Raw genomic sequence first — 18,179 nt, forward strand, 5'->3', positions numbered from 1 at the left:
TGGCTGGGGCAGCCCAAAATCATATTAAAGGACTTAGAAAGGGTTAAAAATTGTCTAATATCCAAAACTTTTAATCTAGGTACTTCCTCTTATTCTGATGCCTGCTATTCTGCCTTATGGAGTGGTTCATCTGGATAACAGCAATATTACCCAGCCCCCGAGCCTAACTGGTGGGCAGGTACCAAGGGTTTGACTCAGTTTGCCTCCTCTGATGCTTTCCAAACTAGGCAGACAGCTTGATCAGAACCTAGAGGTTAAATGTTTTTGTTTTTGAATTGAAAGAACACTTAGATTCCTTTGCAGAAATTATCCTACAGTCCGGGCTTGGTGGCACACTTCTATAATCCCAGCACTTGATGAGGCAGAGGCAGGTGGATCTCTGTGAGTTCTGAGCTCAGCCTTGAGTACAAATTGAGTCCAGGACAGCCAAGGCTACACAGAGAAACTTTGTCTCAGGAAAAAAAAAAAGAAATTATTAAAAATTGAAAAGGTTTATTAGACTTACTTCTCATGAGATAAAGGAAACTATGTTTGGCATTCGGGAAAAAAACCTCTTATTTCTGTGCTAATTGATCAGAAGTAATTAAAAAATAATCTTGTCATAGTTGAAAAAAAGCTCAAAGAGTGAGACAGAGACATAAATCAGATAACCGAAAATAGTCTTTATTCTTTTAGTCCCCTTGACTACTCTGCTATCAGGACTGATGAGGCCTTTAATTCTTATTCTGACTGGATTAGCAGCAGGGCCCTTCATCTTGAACTAAAACATGAGTCCATGGTTTGATTCATTCACTAAAACCAATGGGGAATGTAACAGAGTCCTAGACCTTAGCACAACTGACTCCATGATGGAAGTTTTTTTTAAATTTTTGAGGTTCTGGTTAACTGTTCTTATTATGTAAAGCTTGTCAACTCAGAACATGGTTTTTGTGCTTAAAAGCTCATCCCGAGAAAGGCTCAGCGCTATGCTGGGATCCTGAACACCCAGCCACGAGCCAGCTAATAAATACTTTCTATTGGCTTAAATCCATGTCTAAGCATCCTTCTCTGGTGAATTCTCCACAACAGAACATCTAAAAAACTGATTAGTTGGTCTGCCTCAGTTGTTCTGTTATAAAAATGAAGAGCTAAGACAGAGTTATCAAACTGTGAAAAGAAAGCAAGTGTTGCTTAGGACATGGAGAAAACTCATACATTGCTCTGGTAGGAATGCAAATCGGTAGAGCCATTGTGCAAAGCAGTATAGAAGCACCTCAAGACATTACAAATGAAACTATTCTATGATCATATGACGAATTCTGGGTACATAGCCAAAGGAACCAATATCAGTATCTCAAAGAACTGTATGTGTGACCATGTCCACTGCAGTGTTAGTCTCCAAGACATGGAAAAAACCCAATTGTCCCTATGCTTGAATGAAAAAATGTGGAGCAAATGTAATGGAATGATACCTACCCCTAAAAAGGAAAATCTTGATATCTGATGTTAACATGGGGAAACTAACGAACACCGGCTACGTGAAAGAGGCCTGGTGCAGAAAGACACCAAACTTCCCTGGGAAGTTTTCTTCAACCCGACACATTCTAGAATCACGTGGTAAGAGGGTCTCAGCAGAGGACTGTTGATCAGGGTGGCCCATGGCAGATTTTTCTCCTTACTTTAAGGTGGGAAGACCTACCCTGCACGTTTGAGTAGCAAAATCCATAGGCAGAAAGTGAGCAAACTTGGCCTGGGGAGATGCTGTTTCCCCAAAGGTCCTGAATCCAATTCCCAGCAACCATACGGTGGCTCAGAACCATCTATAGTGAGATCCAGCGCCCTCTTCTGGCATGCAGGCACACATGCAGGTAGAACACTGTATAAACAAATTTTAAAGAAAGCGAGCAAACTGGCATGCACTCATTCTCACTTTTGACTGTGGATGTCATGTGAGCAGTTGTTCCTTGACTTCTTTGCAATACCTTGGAGTTGTGAGCTGAAATAAACCCTCTGTCTCCAAGTTTATTTTTGTCAGGATATTTTGTCACAGAAACTGGAAACGAGGATGCTCAGTCACGCGTGTAACCTAAAAAAGTTCAATTCATGGGAACATGCAGTGGGATACATACCATTCCATCAATCAGGGTGTGTGAGAAGTGGAGAGATCTCTGTCACAGGGAAGAAGTATCAGTCACAAGATGAATTAACTCTAGGCACCTGATGGCATAATGAGTGACTGCAGCTGGTGATAATTACTGGACACTTGAAATATGCTAAGGTGGTAGATTTTAGATATTATCCTTCCAACACACAAGCTAAGTTGTGGTCCTAATATCAATGAGCCTGATTTTGATAATCATCTCAGTCCATATATCCAAACATCACACTCTATCTTAAATACATGAAAGCTTTATTTGTTAATTATACTTGGTACACATTGGGAAAAGAATCCTCCAAGTTCAACAAGAGCTGACTCTCAAGTTAGTAGCAATAACGATAACAGTAAGAAGGAAGAGCATGGAGAGGCAAGAGGATCTCTGTGAGTTTGAGGCCAGCCTGGTCTACAAACAGAACTCAGGACAGCCAAAGCTGTCTCAAGAAACCGATAACAGTAAGATACAGATTTAACACTTCTGTACCGACACCAATGAAGTCTTTACAATGAATTGTTTTTGTGGGATAGGTAAAATCCTTGTTAGAGTTACACAGGGTCAAGGTCACATAATAGAAAAGCAGGAGCTGAGCCTGGAATACGCCTCTTCAGATTGCGTACTTTACATTCTCATACTACACATTTTCCAGAACAGGGCTGTTCTATGCAATTAACAGCAATGGTGCTTTTCCAGTAGGAAAAGGGTAGATGGTAGCTAGACCTCTGCTCTGTGGCAGAACACTGTGTCCTCGAACCCCGAGGAAATAAACAGGAATTAGCACTTCTCCAGGAGGTCCCTGGAGAGCTGGGCACCAGAGCCTTGCACCTAGCAGCATCCTCTCTTACACTTCCTGTGTATGTGTGTCTCTGTGCACATATAAAAGGTGACACACACTACAGGGCACTGCAGGAGAAAATCAAAGTCTTCATCTCTTTTGTCCAAACTGTAAATAAATCCATTTTTCTTTACCAATTTTTGTTGCCCAGTATTATTTTTTGGAATGCAGAGAAACTAAGATGATTGGCTATTGAGCCAGGTGTCTTCTTACACTAGAAGATACACAGTGCTAGGGTTGGGTTTGGGGTGCTATGGAGTCCCTGGAGAGAGAATAGAAATGAACCACAAAATGGTGCTTGCCACAAAAGCACTGCGATTGGCACCCTCTTTCTTTGGGTCTCTGCTCAGTTACTGTACCTTAAGGGAAGCCTTCCCCATCACCCCATTTCAAATAGCAGCCCTGTCTCTGAGACACCCAGTTTAGGTTTTTCAACAAGGTATTTCTGCCTCCTGACATTGGGAGACACATTTATGTCTGGCTATAACACCCTCACCCCTACCGTTGGAGAGCAATTCCTATGGTGCTGAGGCTGCTGCTCAGCACCGCAGGGCTGGCGGGGGAGGGGGGGATACAGTGCCTGACACAGAGTAGACAATATAGTTGAGTGAATAAACCTGAGTCCCTAAGAAAATACTTCCAATTTGTTCCTATCATAGCCCTTGTCCACAAGCGGATGCCGTCTGTAACTTAGTATAAACCCACGGAATTTTATATTCCCGTTGACACCGAGCTGGGCCTGCACTCTTCTTGGATGAATTTAAACTCTTCTCACCTATTGCCGAGTCTCCATGTCTTCTCCCATTCTGTCAATTGCAGTTCCCGGAAAAGACCACATCCACATGAAAGATTCTGTAGCAACTGACCAATCAGAAATCCAGACCGGGAGACGGGAGTATTGTAGATCAACTGCCAAAATGACCTCCAGCTAACTTGTCCCCCTTAAAAGCCATTAGTGACCAGGCTCTGAGTCTGACCTAATGCCATTGTTACTGCCAGGTAAAACTTTTGGAATGTGTTCACTGAGTGGGACTGCTAGCTCCCACCCATCCCCAGACCGAGCCTCAGTCCTTTGAAGAGGTGTCCTTTCCCTTCCAGGACTATTTTTCTAGTGTTCCCACCACGGTATGGGGCAAACCCACCTCCATCTATGACATTTTGTTCTATATGTATGAACATTCACGTAACCTCTACCATGGAGGAGAGTTATATCACATCTAACTTTCATGTGAGTTTCTGGGCATTGGTAACTCATCTTCAGCTCAGAACAAATTATCTTATTCCTTTTGGAGTGAGAGCTGTGTTTTGCAGTTTTCATTTAAGTAGGCAATGAAAAGTATTCCAGATCAGGGTATAGAAGGATCATTTCAAAACAGTGTAGCACAGTGCAATAGTACTACATGAGCTTAGGTCTGTAGTCACAGCTGTTCTCTCAGGTTTGTTATCGGAGACATCCTCAAAGGAAAACTGAAAGACCAAAACATTGACACAAACTGGCTGAACTGGGGGAGGGGAAAAAAAACAAAACAAAACAACAACAACAAAAAAAAACCCTGCCATTTGCTCTGTTTCCAGCTTTACAACTTACAGAAAAAAAAAAAAAAAAGCTAGGAAACACAGGTTGTAGTTTTTCGGTGTGGGCAGCAGGGTGGGCAGTTCACCACACCCCCCCCTCCGAGGGTTTCCAAGCTCGGCTCTGGGGGCCTGTCGCTCTAGCTCTGCCGCTTCCGCTGCATCGCTTTCTTTGCGGTTTGCTTTCAGGTCCGTCAATCTCAGTCATCCTGCAAATGTATTTCTTGTATTTTCTCTTGACTTCATGCTTTATCTTTGTCACGATTCCACAAAGTGAAATTTCTGGAGTCAAAGTTGTGTGGTCAGAGCTGACTTTCCTGGGTCCCTTCCTCCCCACAAGAAATTGTCAGGGTGTCATTTCCACCCTAACTACACTCTCTGCAGCTTAGTGAAAACCTTGGGTCTGAGCCAGGTCCTCTGCATGTATATTATAGCTTTCAATTTTTGATATTTTCATGAGACTCCAGAGTGTGGGAACCAGTGGGTCTCTGATTCTAGTGTCTTCTCTTGGGCTCCTTTCCTTCTGTTAGTTTGCCCTGTCCAACTTCGATGTGATGACTTTTGTTTTATCTTATATTTTGTTAAAGCTAAAAAAAAAAAAAAGACTCTTGGGAGTCTTAATACTCCTGGGACACAGACCAGGTGGCCTGTTAACCTTCAGTTAACTCCCTAAGATGAACAAATAATTGAAGTTCAGGAAACATTCCAGGCGAAACTCTTAGGAGGTTAAGATGGAGGGACTGCCTGATCCCCACCTCCTCGAGTCCTTTACCCTCCACACCTTGGAGATCTCCCTCGGGTTCCAAAAGCCTGAGACAAATTAGGACTCTTAAAGAGAGTCGTCTTATATTCCAAAAGGCTAGGGTGAGAATCTAGGATCATCTCCCAAGAAACAAAGGCTTTTCTTTCGCCTTTTCCAGAGGGAGATGGGGGTGGGAAGGGGCAGATGGACAGATAGCTGCTTCTCTCTTGGATACAAGCAGAGAAAATTATTTTCTCTGTCATGGGTGTGGAGTGTCTGCTGCTTGTGGCCTGTGGGACTGGGTAGGAAGAAGCAGTATAGGCCGTGTGTCCTGCATCTGTTTTTGTCCCCAAGAAACCCTCATCCATGACCCAAGTACCTCATTTTTCTGGAGCATTCATTCATAAATATGAAATGTGTCAATGTGCAAGGGGAGGGCAAGTTCCCAAACTCTTCAATTTCTTGACAAAGCAGTCCTCTACTATCGGAAGTGGCAGTCCTTTTCAATTCTTGCCCCTGTAACAGGTGTGAACTTGCCTCCTGGAGGGATAGACTTCATTTTCTTGGCTGTCTGTGAAATTGAACACAGATCCATTTTAGACACTCCCATTTTCTTGGTTGTCTCCTTGTGAGCATTGCCTTTCATGCCTGTTAATCAAGTCACATGGGCTCTTTATTCAACAATAGTATCAGAATAGGCATGAATATAGACCAATATGGAGTAAAATTTAAGAAAAAAAATGTTAAAAAAAAAGAAAAATTGTGTTAATTCTCTTTCTCCCCATCTACTTTTCTTCCACACTTTTTCATTCTCTTCTTCCTCACAAGGTCTTAGCCTGTTTTCTGTTACCAAACAGCAAGAAGGTCCTTGGTACCCACTCTTTGCAGATCCAATGGAAAAGATAGCAGCAACTTCCCAATTGATGGGAAAGGGCCCCTTTGAGGGGTTTACTGAAGGAAGCCTGTGCCCATTAGAAACATCCTGTCTGACATGGAGGAGGCAAACCTACAAAAAGGGTCCTGGTTTCTCTTGTGGAGACTCCATGCAAGGAAAAGAGAAGATATTGGTTTGGACTCTCTAAAGCCTAGAACTTAGAATACATACTAGATATGACATCTTGACTCCACTTTATCTTGGATCAGCTATGGCAAAAGCAGCCCAGGAATGGAGTATGAGTCGGATCCCTGTCCCCTTGGGTTGCGGGTCACAGAAGCAGTGTCTGAGCAGGACCTACCCACAGCCAGAAGAAAGAACAGGGTATCTGCAAGCTGTGTGTGGGTGGCAAATGAGCCAGCTGCTAAGCAGGGGGCCAGAGACCAAGACAATGGGGTGTAGCCTCAGAGCTGAGGACTGAAGGCGGGAGTAGGATGGAGGCCACAGCTGAACAGCCATGTGGGGTATGGCTCTGAAGGTCAAGGTTTCTCCACGGAAGACCAGTTAGCAGGCCACGACGGGCAGACTGCTTCAGCAGAGTGTAACCGGAGCAAGGGGCTGCATGGGAGCTCACGAGAGAATGAGGGCTCTCCTAACTGTAAGCTCTGAGTGTAGAGAAGCCAGAGGAGTCCAGGACTTTCGGCAAACTTGACCTTCCTTGGTCTCTGAAACGCCAGAAGCTACTAGAGACCCGTGTTGGGTGTTAAGTTGGTGAGGACATGGCTTGGAGCTGGAGTGGGGTGGGGCGGGGTTGGGGATGGGGACGGGGCCACACACTCTGGTTCCAGTCAGCAATGTCCTTTTCTTGTGGGTATCACACCAGGAGGGTTCAAGCATGGAAAGTCTCCCGCTGGGTATCCAGTATGTGTTTGCGGAGGGGACCAAGCCCGGTCAACCACATTCTTAGTACTTATCTCGTTCTTTACTTGCATCTCACTGGCAAGGGTTCCAGGCACTCTGGGAACTGGAACAAGCTGGTGGCAGAAAATGAAAGACAAGTTAAGGTTGGAGTGGACCCATAGGCAAGACACTGGTTTGGTTCCTTTTTTAGGTACCGACAGTCACTCTTGAAGGCTCCTGGAAAGGGGTTGTTGTTGTAGATGGCATTTGTGCACCCGGACAGGGTGTCTGCTCATTGCCTGTTAACCACTGAGCATTTAAAATAGGACCCTTGCAACTAGGAAGTAGAATTTAAACTGTAGACTTTTAAGTTGTAATTTTTTTTAAATTAAAAACTTACTTATTTTTAATTTATGTGTGTGTGGAGTTCACATGTGCCACACTTGTATAGAGGTGATTTCAGAGGCTGAGAGGGTGTTAGATTCTCCAGAAGTGGAGTCATAGGCAGATCAGAGCCTGATGTGAGTTCTGGGAACTAAACCCAGATGCTCTGCAAGAGCAGCAAGTGTGCTTAACCACTGAGCCATCTCTCCAGCCCTAAGTTCTACGTATCTGAATGCATTTCAGTTTAAATGAAAAGGGCCACCACAGTGGCTAGTGGCTGTTCAATAGACGGCAAGGCGCGTGATCCCTGTGTGATCCCTTAGGCAACCACCCACACTTGTTCCCAAATGGGAACAAGACATCAGCCTGTCTGCTGGTTTCTGCCCTGCAGGTGGCAGTGTCCCACAGAAGACCAGCTCTTCTTTCCTCCCAGAGGCTCACCCAAGTGTGGCGACACTACAACAGTCTGCAGGATCTGGTTGTAATCCCGAGACTCGGCCACTGTAGACTAGCTGGAGATGGCAGGAGCATTTTAGGTTATCTAGGAAGCCTGTGGAGCTCAAGATAGAAGGGGCAGGGGTGATGTTAGAGAAATGGGCTCCTGCTAGGAGCAAGCTAGCTTAAGGGGCATATGGCTCTGATGGTGGGAAGAGAAGCCCAGTTCCTGCTGGCAATGATTTTGGCATGCTCAGTTTTTGCGTGTCTCTAAGGTCAAGGTACAGACTCCATAAAAGCCTTTGACAAATCCTGGGAGCACTGGACCAGAGGGGGAATTCCGGAGTTGCAGACCATGCCCATGAAGCCAGGGCATTCTACATCAGAGGCTGGGGGAACGTCTCTGTCCCCCAGGACAAGCACTAGGGCCTTGATGCGAGTGCCTCACTTGCCTAGAGAGTATACAGCTAGGAGGCCTGTGTTCCCTGGCTGCTAGGAATGGGGTGAGCACAGACAGACCGAAGGCCAAGGTCGAGTCCATTGTCCTGCATGACCTCACAAGGAAGGGCATTTGCTCCCAAACAAGAAGAACCTACCGGTCAGTCCTACTGTCATAAAACTGTCCCCACCCGCACTGACTCCACCCTCGCCCAGGGGCAACTGTGAGGCTGAGGACCCTGTTGCAGATCCTGTTGAAGGTCTTGCCCACATGCTCAGATAAACTGCCTGGTGAGGCCACACCATCCATCCATTGCACCGAGCAGGGCAAGCAGAATACCTCAGGCACTGCAAAGTGTGTCTCCAGGGCAGCGAGTCCAGGTGACAGCGGGAGGATCCAGGTGAGGTCTGGCACGTAGAGTCATGTCCTGCATTAAGAGACCAAAGACGGACATCTGACACAGGTGATGACTGCAGTTTCACCTGAGCGACTCTTTTCCTTTTTTCCCTGGCAGTAACTCACTGTCAGGGCCAGCTGTGTCCTGACACCGGTCCCGGAGCAGAAGGTTTAGCAGTAAGCACATGAAATGGGCTTGAGGGGCTCTCGTCAAGTTCCAGTTCTGTTGGAACATTAGCAGCAGAGCTAGCCAGGGACACCACAGAATCTAAAGGCGTTTGGTGAAGGTGGGTGGTCTCCAGGATCTCTCTGGCTGTTTGACTTCTGAGTTGCCTTTTACAGTTACTTTTATGTATGTGAGCGCTTTGTCCAGGTGTGTGCGCAAGCTCAGCATGTGTGTGCGCAAGCTCAGCATGTGTGTGCAGTGCCTGAGCAGCCCAGGAGAGCGCTGGATCTCCTGAAGCGGGAATTCAGAGGTTTGTACTCTATCATGTGGGTTTTAGGAGCTGAATCTCTGCAAGAGTAGCCAGGCCTCAACTGCAGTCTCCTCTCCAACTCTTTTGAGCTGCTTTTTAGTACAAAGCCAACTGTAGAGGCAGTGAATAGCAATCAGTAAAGAGCTCTATCTGGCTCCTGAACACCACCCTCACCTTGGGTGGAGTGGAAGGGCCGGGTAGTGGGGTCTGGTGGAGAAGAATGAACATCTGTGACGAAGCCTCAGGCCCAGAGAACATGCCGATAGGACCTGCCTCACCTGCTCTGCCCTCTAGGTCTGGCTGAGACCTGGGGACGTAATCTCCATCTTTTATCTTTTCTCCTCACCATGCTACACACAGTGAGAAGGTTCTGGGCGAGGAGTGGTGGCGGCCACTGCTTTAGTGTCACCTAAGGTTGGTTGTGGAGAGAATTGCAGTCTGTTGCCTTGTGTTCCTGTTATTTGCCACTTCTGAAGAGGGTAGCCCAGAGACTGGGGAAATGGCTTAGCTGGTGAAGCGCTTATTGCGCAAACACAAGGACCAGAGTTCAATCCCCAGAGCCTCTGCTAAATAAACAAACAAAAAACCAAAAGCCTGGAGCTGGGGAGGTGGAGATGGGCAGGTCCCTAGCTTATGTGCCGAGGTCCAGACTGAGAGAGACCCCATCTCAAACAAAGAAAACAAGATAGTTCTGAGGAGCCACACCTAAGGCTAGCCTCTGACATACACACAGACCTGCATACACACTTGCATATAAATACACACATATATGTGCACCTAGGTACAGGAAACACACACGGGTGGGTTAGAAAGTCACAGGCATCATTACTACAGCCTGCTGCCCGGCTCCTACCTCCAGCTGTAGAGCTAGAAAATCACCGCTGGCTCTCAAGTTAGATCAGAGAAAACGAGTAACGAGAGACCAGAATGCACACTGAAATGCACTTTCTCAAGAAAGGCCAGAGGAGGGCCCCCAGACAGGTACAATGCTCACTCGCTCTGAGAAAATCCATCAGGAAGTAGAACTGTCATAACTGCCCATCCAACCCTAAAACATAAGAGGCCACTGTACCTATTTAACAGAAAAAGAAATGGAGGCCTAACGAGCCTAAGGCTCTTGTTGAACCTGATCTTGCTAATAAATAGGAGAGAGAAATCTGAACTCAGGTTTCATTTGAATTTCTCCATCATCTAGATTTCAATTCTCAGGACTCCCTTTCTGTCTTCGTAAAGGGAGTTTAGGGGGAGGGAAACTGATTCCGAGGCTGTTTTTCTAATCTCCCGTAGCCACAGGCATTGGAAGATGGCCAGGAGAGAAAAGGGCCAGAGGGAGGCCCTTACAAAGCAGAGATGGGGGCACTTGGGGTCTGTCTTCTACAATCCGCTTGGTTGCTGTAGGAAGGACAGTAAATCCACAAACCTCTCCGGTGCCCCAGACCTTTTGCTGCCTGTGAGGCCCAAGTTCTCCCTTCTAGCTGGCTTTAGCCCCCCAAAACAGAGAGAGCAACTGCCCAGAGAGGCTGTCCTCTTACCGAAGACTCCTCCTTTCATCTCTGTCACCACGGTAACTGCACCAGGCAGCTTCTAGAAGAGCTCCTTCAACTTCGTCTTTTTTGCAGTTAGTTAGGCACATCTAGCTTTTCCAAGAGCCAGGAAGAGCCCCAAAACAAAACAGCCAACCACAGCCTCTCCTCTCCCGAGCACTTCCCCTGAGCCAGCAAACCCAGAGGCACTGCTCTGTGCCTCTGCTGCCAGTATGACTGTTGATGATTCAAACTGTCACCAGAGCCCAACCAACAGGCTTCTGTGACATCACTGGTGACGACAAAGCGTTCTACGGACCAGTGCCAACTGGCAGCAAATACGCAACCCCTCCAAGGGAAATGTTTTTCATTAAAATCCCCTCTGGAAACACTTTTGTGATAAATAAATAAATAAATAAATAAATGAATAAATAACTGAAGTACAAAATATATGAAAGCACATCCATTTACAAATGCATTTGGGGTTTTTTGATAGACTTACACACCTTCTATCTTTATGTAATCAAGATGTTCAATTTAGGGACTGTTTTCAGCATCGTAAAATATTCTGTCCTTAATTTCTTTTCTCCCTTAGTTTTAGGAATTCACACATGTGTTTGCTAATACACACATGTGCATGAATGTGTGCACAGGCACACACACACACACACACACACATACACACACACACTTTTAAAGGGGGAACATAATTTGCAACGAACAATCTTCCCGTTCCCTGAAACCTAAAGCTCTGGCTGGCCTCTGGTCTTGTACATTGCCTTTGGTTTTTCAGGGTGGTGTCGTGATCTGTTCCAGGAGTCGCTGGGTGATCCCAGGACATTCGCCTCACAGACTCCCAGCTGCTCCTCTCTACCTGGTTCTTGAGGTTGCTGAGCTCTTTCTGAGGAGCTCTTTTCTGGGGAGCTCTATGTAAATTCCTTGACATTTCCTGCTAGCCTGTGGTACAGGTCAGTTTTAATAAAGGCCTCTGCCTGTCCCTGGAGAAATGTCAGCTCTGACAGCTGGATCGCCCCCAAACAGAGCAATCAGTCACAGACTGTCAGAGAAGAAAGTCACTCTGGGACGTTTTGGACCATAGCAGCTGTGTTGAAGCAGCTGGGGTGTTCATAGAAGACACTAAGTTTATTTCTGTACATTTGGGGTGTTGTAGGGGCTGAACTCCTGTTATACTTTCATAAAAATGGAGAGACAAGCATGTCTCTTTGTTTTTCCCAGAAGAGTTTAATTTTTTTATTACATCAATTATATGACTCTCTCTCTCTGTATATGTGTGTGTGTGTTTAGGTCAGAGGACAATTTGTAGGAACCATTGTTTTCCTTCCACCATGTGGCTCTAGGGATTAAGTTTGGATCATTGTACTTAGCAACAAGGGGCTTTTCCAGGCTGAACCCTCTCACCAGCCTCTGTCTCTCTTCATTTCCTGGGTGTTGTGCAGTGACTAGGCCTCCCCTTCCTTGGCCTCTCATCGTGATGCATTGTGGTGCCACAGGACCAAGACCTATGAACTGAAACTTTGGAACATCTAACCTTTCCTCCTTTACTGTGCTTTGTCTCAGCGATGGAAAGCTGATTCAAGCTAAGCTAATCTCAGAGGCCAAAAGATTCACTCAAAATATTTAAATGCTGCGGTGCCTTATGTCTGATAGTGATAGAATTAAGTTAGAAATCAATGATGATAATATGCAAAAATTGAGACTTCTCTAAATGCCTGGAAACGAAACAACATACTTTTAACCCAATCATGAGTCAAAGTAGAATAAGGAAAAGTATAAAATATTTTTTTAACTGAATGAAAATCAAAGCACAACATATTGAAATCTGAAGAGAGAAAAGGGGTTGGATCATCATATTTCCCAGAGGCCTAATGCTCTTCTGCTAGGCCCTGTCTCCATTTTTAATAATAAAATGGTCCGGGGGACCAAGACTTTGGAGTACAAGCTTTTCATGACACTCAGCATGTTGTATGTTGCTGAATATATCGTGTGCACTTGAGAAAAATGTACAATTGCTGTTGATGTACTTAGAATTCTAGAAACACAAAGCCAAATTGGTTGAATTTCTATTTTTACACTTTATTTTTTTTACACATTCTGTGTGTGTGTGTGTGTGTGTGTGTGTGTGTGTGTGTGTGTGTATGTATACCATGGCACACATGAGAAGGTCAGAGAACAACTTTGTGGAGTCAATGTTCCCTTTACAGGAGTCTTTGCCACTCCTGCTCCTCCAATCCCTTCTCCTCTCTTTCTTTACGCAGGGCTCCTGTTGTAGTACAATAGCCTCCTGAGTACTGGGAAAACAGACAGTTCTTGGGATTTTTTAAAAATTGGATTTAGAATAGTGACCTATAATTCTTAACTTGTTACATCCCCTTTTTTTAATTGAAATATAATTCACTTATCATAAAATCAATTTTTTATTTATTTTTAAGTCAGTACAAAAAGAAATATTTTATTAAAAATATTAAAAACTTTGGAGCCAACATCAAAAGCATGGTTTGTACTTGTTTTTGGAAGGACATATAAAGTGAATACAATGAGATAAATGAAAATGGCTTCAATTACTGGCATCAAAACAAAATTAGTGTAAAAGAACGTAAATACAACTGTGAAGACAGTGGTTCTGGGATCTTGGAGGTGAGCTAAACTTTTCATCTCTTCCATTACCAGTGAAAAATGAGCCTAAGTTTGTTGTCTCTTGGTTACTATGACATCTTTCTGTCCATCGAAGGGTAAACTCATACCAGGATCACAGCAGACACAGCCATTTTAGCAAAGCTGATAGCCACAGGGTAAGGATATAAAATTAATCTCTTAAGAGTATGGGATTCGTTGTAGTTATTATACAATTTTAAGTAAACTCCTGTTTATGGAAAGGATGCTATTTATAGCAGTTTCCAGTTCCCAGGACAGAGACACTCAGAGATGGTTCCCATATCAACGATGGCATGTTTCCCGTGAATTCTCATCAAGCACTTCTCAAACTTGGTACACATACAAGTCTCCTGAGAGCAGAGAAGATGGTGATTCTGATTAGGGTGGAACTCCATGTTTCTCTGAGGGTCGAACCTTGAACCATACAGTCTGGTGCTGGCAGAGCAGAAGCAGTTACTCCAAGACACCACAAGAGGGTGCCCGTAGCAAACAGTTCTACAGCTAATTGGTCTGCTAAAAATGATCAAATTCCTAGCCCACGCTTCTCCGCAGCTGTTGTACCATGGTGGGAGCATAGTAGACATTTTAGTAGATCGGTAATATTGGTTAGCTAATAGGACCTATTAAAAGGGAATACTAGTTTGCTCTTATGGTTTCATTTAATCCCCAAACAGTCCCACAACATAGACAATGCTTTCATGTTACAGAAAAGTCAGATAACTTTTAGAGACATTAAGAAGACGCTCACATTCTGGAAGTTATAAGTTGTCAAGCACACTTTGAAATATGTTTCACGTAGCCAGGCGTGGTGGCGCATGCCTTTAATCCCAGTACTCAGGGGAGGCAAGCTCTGTGAGTGTGAGGCCAGCCTCGTCTTCAAAGCTAGTCCAGGACAACCAGGGCTCTTGTTACACAGAGAAAGCATGACTCAAAAACCAAAACCAAAACCAAAACCAAAACCAAAACCAAAATAAACAAATGAAAAAAAAAGAAAGAAAGAAAAAAAAGGAAATATGTTTCACATTTTCCCTAATACACACTCTTTGGTATGGTTGCTGTATTCTCAAAGTTTCCTCTGGGTTTGACAATGGCCATCTGTGATTCACAGTTTGTCATACTCTTTTTTTGTTTGTCCAGGGTTTCATTGTGTACCTCTAGCTGTCCTGAAACTCACTCTGTAGAGCATATTGGTCTCAAACTCAGAGATCCATCTGACTCTGCCTCCCGAGTGCTGGGATGATTAAAGGCATGAGCCACTATGCATGACTATTTTGTCATACTCTTAAAATTTGTTTTAGAAGATGGTTTACTTACATAATTTTACATGTATGAGTGTTGTGTCTGCATGTTTGTCTGTGCCCCATGTGCTTTCCTGGTGCATAGAGAGGTCAGAAGAGGGTGTCACCAGATTCCTGGAATTGGAGTTATAGATGGTTGTCAACCACAATGTGGGTGCTGGGAACTGAACCCAAGTTCTCCAAAAGAGCAGCCATTTCTCTTAGCTACTGAGCCATCTTTCCAGTTCCAGAAGGGAAGCTGAAGAGACAGACTCTGACGTGGGTGCTGGGAACCAAACTTTTGACGTTTCGTTATAAGCCATTGCTTTTAACTGAGCTATCCTCCCAGCCCTGTAACAGTTATGCTAGGCTCCTGTCTGAAAGCATAGCAGAGTATCATTAATAATATCGGGGGTTGGCTCTCTCACATGGGGTGGGTCTCAAGTTGGGCCAGTCATTGATTGGCCATTCCCTCAATTTCTGCTCCATTTTTACTCCTGCACATCTTGTAGGCAGGATAAATTGTAGGTAGACGCCTTTGTGTGTGGGTTGGGTCCCCATCCCTCCACTGGAAGTCTTGCCTGGTTACAGGAGGCAGCCTTTTCAGGTTCCTAGTTCCCTATTGCAAGGAGTCTTAGCTAAGGTCATCCTTATAGATTCTTGGTATTTTTCCTTGTCCTAGGTTCTAGCTTGTCCCAGAGATGCCCCTCATCCCAGTTCTGTCTCCGTCCATCCTCTCTACACTCGATCCCTCTTGTTCCCCTTCCTACCCACTCTCCTACCCAATTCCTTCCCTCCATTCACCTCCAATTTCTATTTTATTTCCCCTTCTCAGTGAGATCCAAGCATCCTCTCTTGGGATTTCCTTGTTACTTAGCTTCTTTGGGTCTGTGGATTATAGCATGGTCATCCTTTATTTTATGGCTAATAGCCATTTGTAAGTGAGTACATACTACGCATGTCTTTCTGAGTCTGGGTTACCTCACTCAGAAAAATATTTTCTAGTTTCATCCATTTGCCTGCAAATTTCATGATGCTCTTGTTTTTAATAGCTGAGTAAATGTACCACATTTTCTTTATCCATTCTTTGGTTGAAGGACATTGAGCTTGTTTCCAATTTCTGGATATTACAAATAAAGCTTCTGTAAACAGTTGAGCAAGTGTTTTTGTTGTATGGCAGAGCATCTTTTGGGTATATGCCCAGGTGTGGTATAGCTGGGTCTTGAGGTAGAGCTATTCTCAGTTTTCTGAGAAAGCAACAGATTGACTTCCAAAGTGTTGTACAAGTTTGTACTCCCACCAGCAATGGAGGAGTTTTCCCCGTGTTCCACTTTCTCTTCAGCCTGTGCTGTTACTTGAGTTTTTTATTTTAGCCATTATGATGGGTATAAGATGGAATCTCAGAGTCTTTTTGATTTGCATTTCTCTGATTACTAAGGATGTTGAACATTTCTTTAAGTGCTTCTTGGCTATTAGAGATTTCTCTGTCAAGAATTCTGTTTAGCTCTGTACCGTATCTTTTAATTGGGTTACTTGGTTTGTTGGTTTCTAATTTCTTGAGTTCTTTATATATTTTGGATATTAGTCCTCTGTCAGATGTAGGGTTGAAGAAGATCTTTTTCCATTCTGTAGACTGTGGGTTTGTCCTATAGACAGTGTCTTTGCCTTGCAGAAGCTTTTCAGAATAAAACAAATAGATCTATATCTATCACTCTGCACAAAACTCAAGTCCAAGTGTATCAAAGACCTCAGCATAAAACCTGACACACTAAATCTAATAGAAGAGAAAGTGGGGGAGAACCTTGAACTCATTGGCACAAGAGACAACTCTCTGAACAGAACACCAACAGCTCAGGCTCTAAGACCAACAGTTAATAAATGGGACCTCATGGAACTAAAAAGAAATTTTTTTTTCACCTGAGCCTTGCTTGAGGGGAACAAGGATACCCTGTGTATCTTTCCACTCCAGAAAGAGGGAGGGCTTTGTCCCTGAGCAAAAGAAAGAAAACATTTAATCTGAAACTCTAAGAATGATGTCTTTTCATACCTCCAAGGGAGCCTGAGGCTTTGCCAAGACTCACGAGTGGAAAACCAGACACCAGATACCCTGGGCAGGCTCTACCATCACTGCTGGGTGTGAGGCTCTCTCTTTGCGTGCTGCCTTATTCTTGAGGCACTATGGGCATGCTATTTGTAGATCACCTGCACATTACAGGCAACATGTTGTGTCTATGTGACATCTCATTGTACAGCCCAGAGCATGCTGCTTAAGAAGACACATGGAAAAAGCAAAGCCAAACCTTTGCAGAACTTTTCTTGGTGGAAGAATGGATGAGTGAAAATGGTAATACATCCTATGGATTACTAGAAAGTTTAGAAAGTGACCTCATCGGGCTAGAGAGATGCTTCAGTGGTTAAGAGCAATGGCTGCTCTTCCAGAAGACCAAAGTTAGATTTCTAGCACCCTCATGGTGGCTCATATCCATCTGACTCCAATCCTAGGAGATCTGGCAGCCTCTTCTGGCCTCCTTGAGGAATATGGTGCGAAGACATACATGCAGGCAAAACACTCATATGCATAAAATAAAAATGAAGGAAAACATCTTAAATGACTTCCTTTGTTTTAATCAACTCATAGAGCCCAAAGGAGAGAAAAACGTGTTAGCTGGTCCTGATACTAACTGGCTAATGTGGAGACCAGTCTAGACTAAGCAAAGTCCTTTCTTTAAAAAGACAGGAAAGAATTAAAAAAAAAAAAAATAGGAAAGTTCCGCTGGAATGGCTCATTGCAAAGCAGCACGTATAGCATGATATTTGACTGAACAGAAAAGCCCCTAAGCAGACAGATTTCTGTGGGTAAAGACTCAGGTGTAAGTGTGTGGCAGGATCTATGCCAGTCCTGTAACGGTGGCTGTGCACGTGCTGGGAGGTGGCGGTCCCAGAGAAAATGGGAGCAGTGGAGTCGGACTTCAGCAAGGTCTGTGACAGCTCCTGCGAGCTTACTGTTATGGACAGGGCTGCGGCTCCTTCCAGAGTCACAAGTGCAAATACTAACCCCTACTATCTCAGAACGTGACTATTTTAAGAGATAAGTCTTTTCAAGAGGTGATTAAGTTAAGGCAGATGTGGTGGGTAGGTTTTGTTGTTGTTTTTTGTTTTGTTTTATTGTTTGTCAAGTAGACACAGCTAGTCATCTGGGAAGAGGGAACCTCAATTAAAAACTACCTCCATCAGGTCGGTTTGTGGGAATGTCTGTGGGGCTTACTTCTTTCTTTCCTTTTCTTTCTTTCTTTCTTTCTTTCTTTCTTTCTTTCTTTCTTTCTTTCTTTCCTTTTCTTTCTTTCCTTCTCTTTCTTTCTTTCTTTCTTTCTTTCTTTCTTTCTTTCTTTCTTTCTTTCTTTCTTTCTTTCCTTCTCTTTCTTTCTTTCTTTCTTTCTTTCTTTCTTTCTTTCTTTCTTTCTTTCTTTTTTTCTTTCCTTTTCTTTCTTTCCTTCTCTTTCTCTTTCTTTCTTTCTTTCTTT

General features: G+C 44.1%; 1 long non-coding RNA gene across 1 annotated transcript; it reads right to left on the reverse strand.

Moving 5' to 3' along the window:
* Positions 1-2,416: 2,416 nt before the first annotated feature.
* Positions 2,417-10,898, reverse strand: LOC132653055 (uncharacterized). Its single transcript, XR_009590706.1, has 3 exons — positions 10,718-10,898; positions 8,653-8,740; positions 2,417-7,189 (listed from the first exon to the last, which is right to left on the reverse strand). It is a non-coding gene; the product is annotated as an uncharacterized LOC132653055 (long non-coding RNA).
* Between the last annotated feature and the right edge of the window lie 7,281 nt (positions 10,899-18,179).

The sequence above is a fragment of the Meriones unguiculatus genome, chromosome 3 (assembly GCF_030254825.1).
Source record: "Meriones unguiculatus strain TT.TT164.6M chromosome 3, Bangor_MerUng_6.1, whole genome shotgun sequence".
Classification (NCBI taxonomy): domain Eukaryota; kingdom Metazoa; phylum Chordata; class Mammalia; order Rodentia; family Muridae; genus Meriones; species Meriones unguiculatus.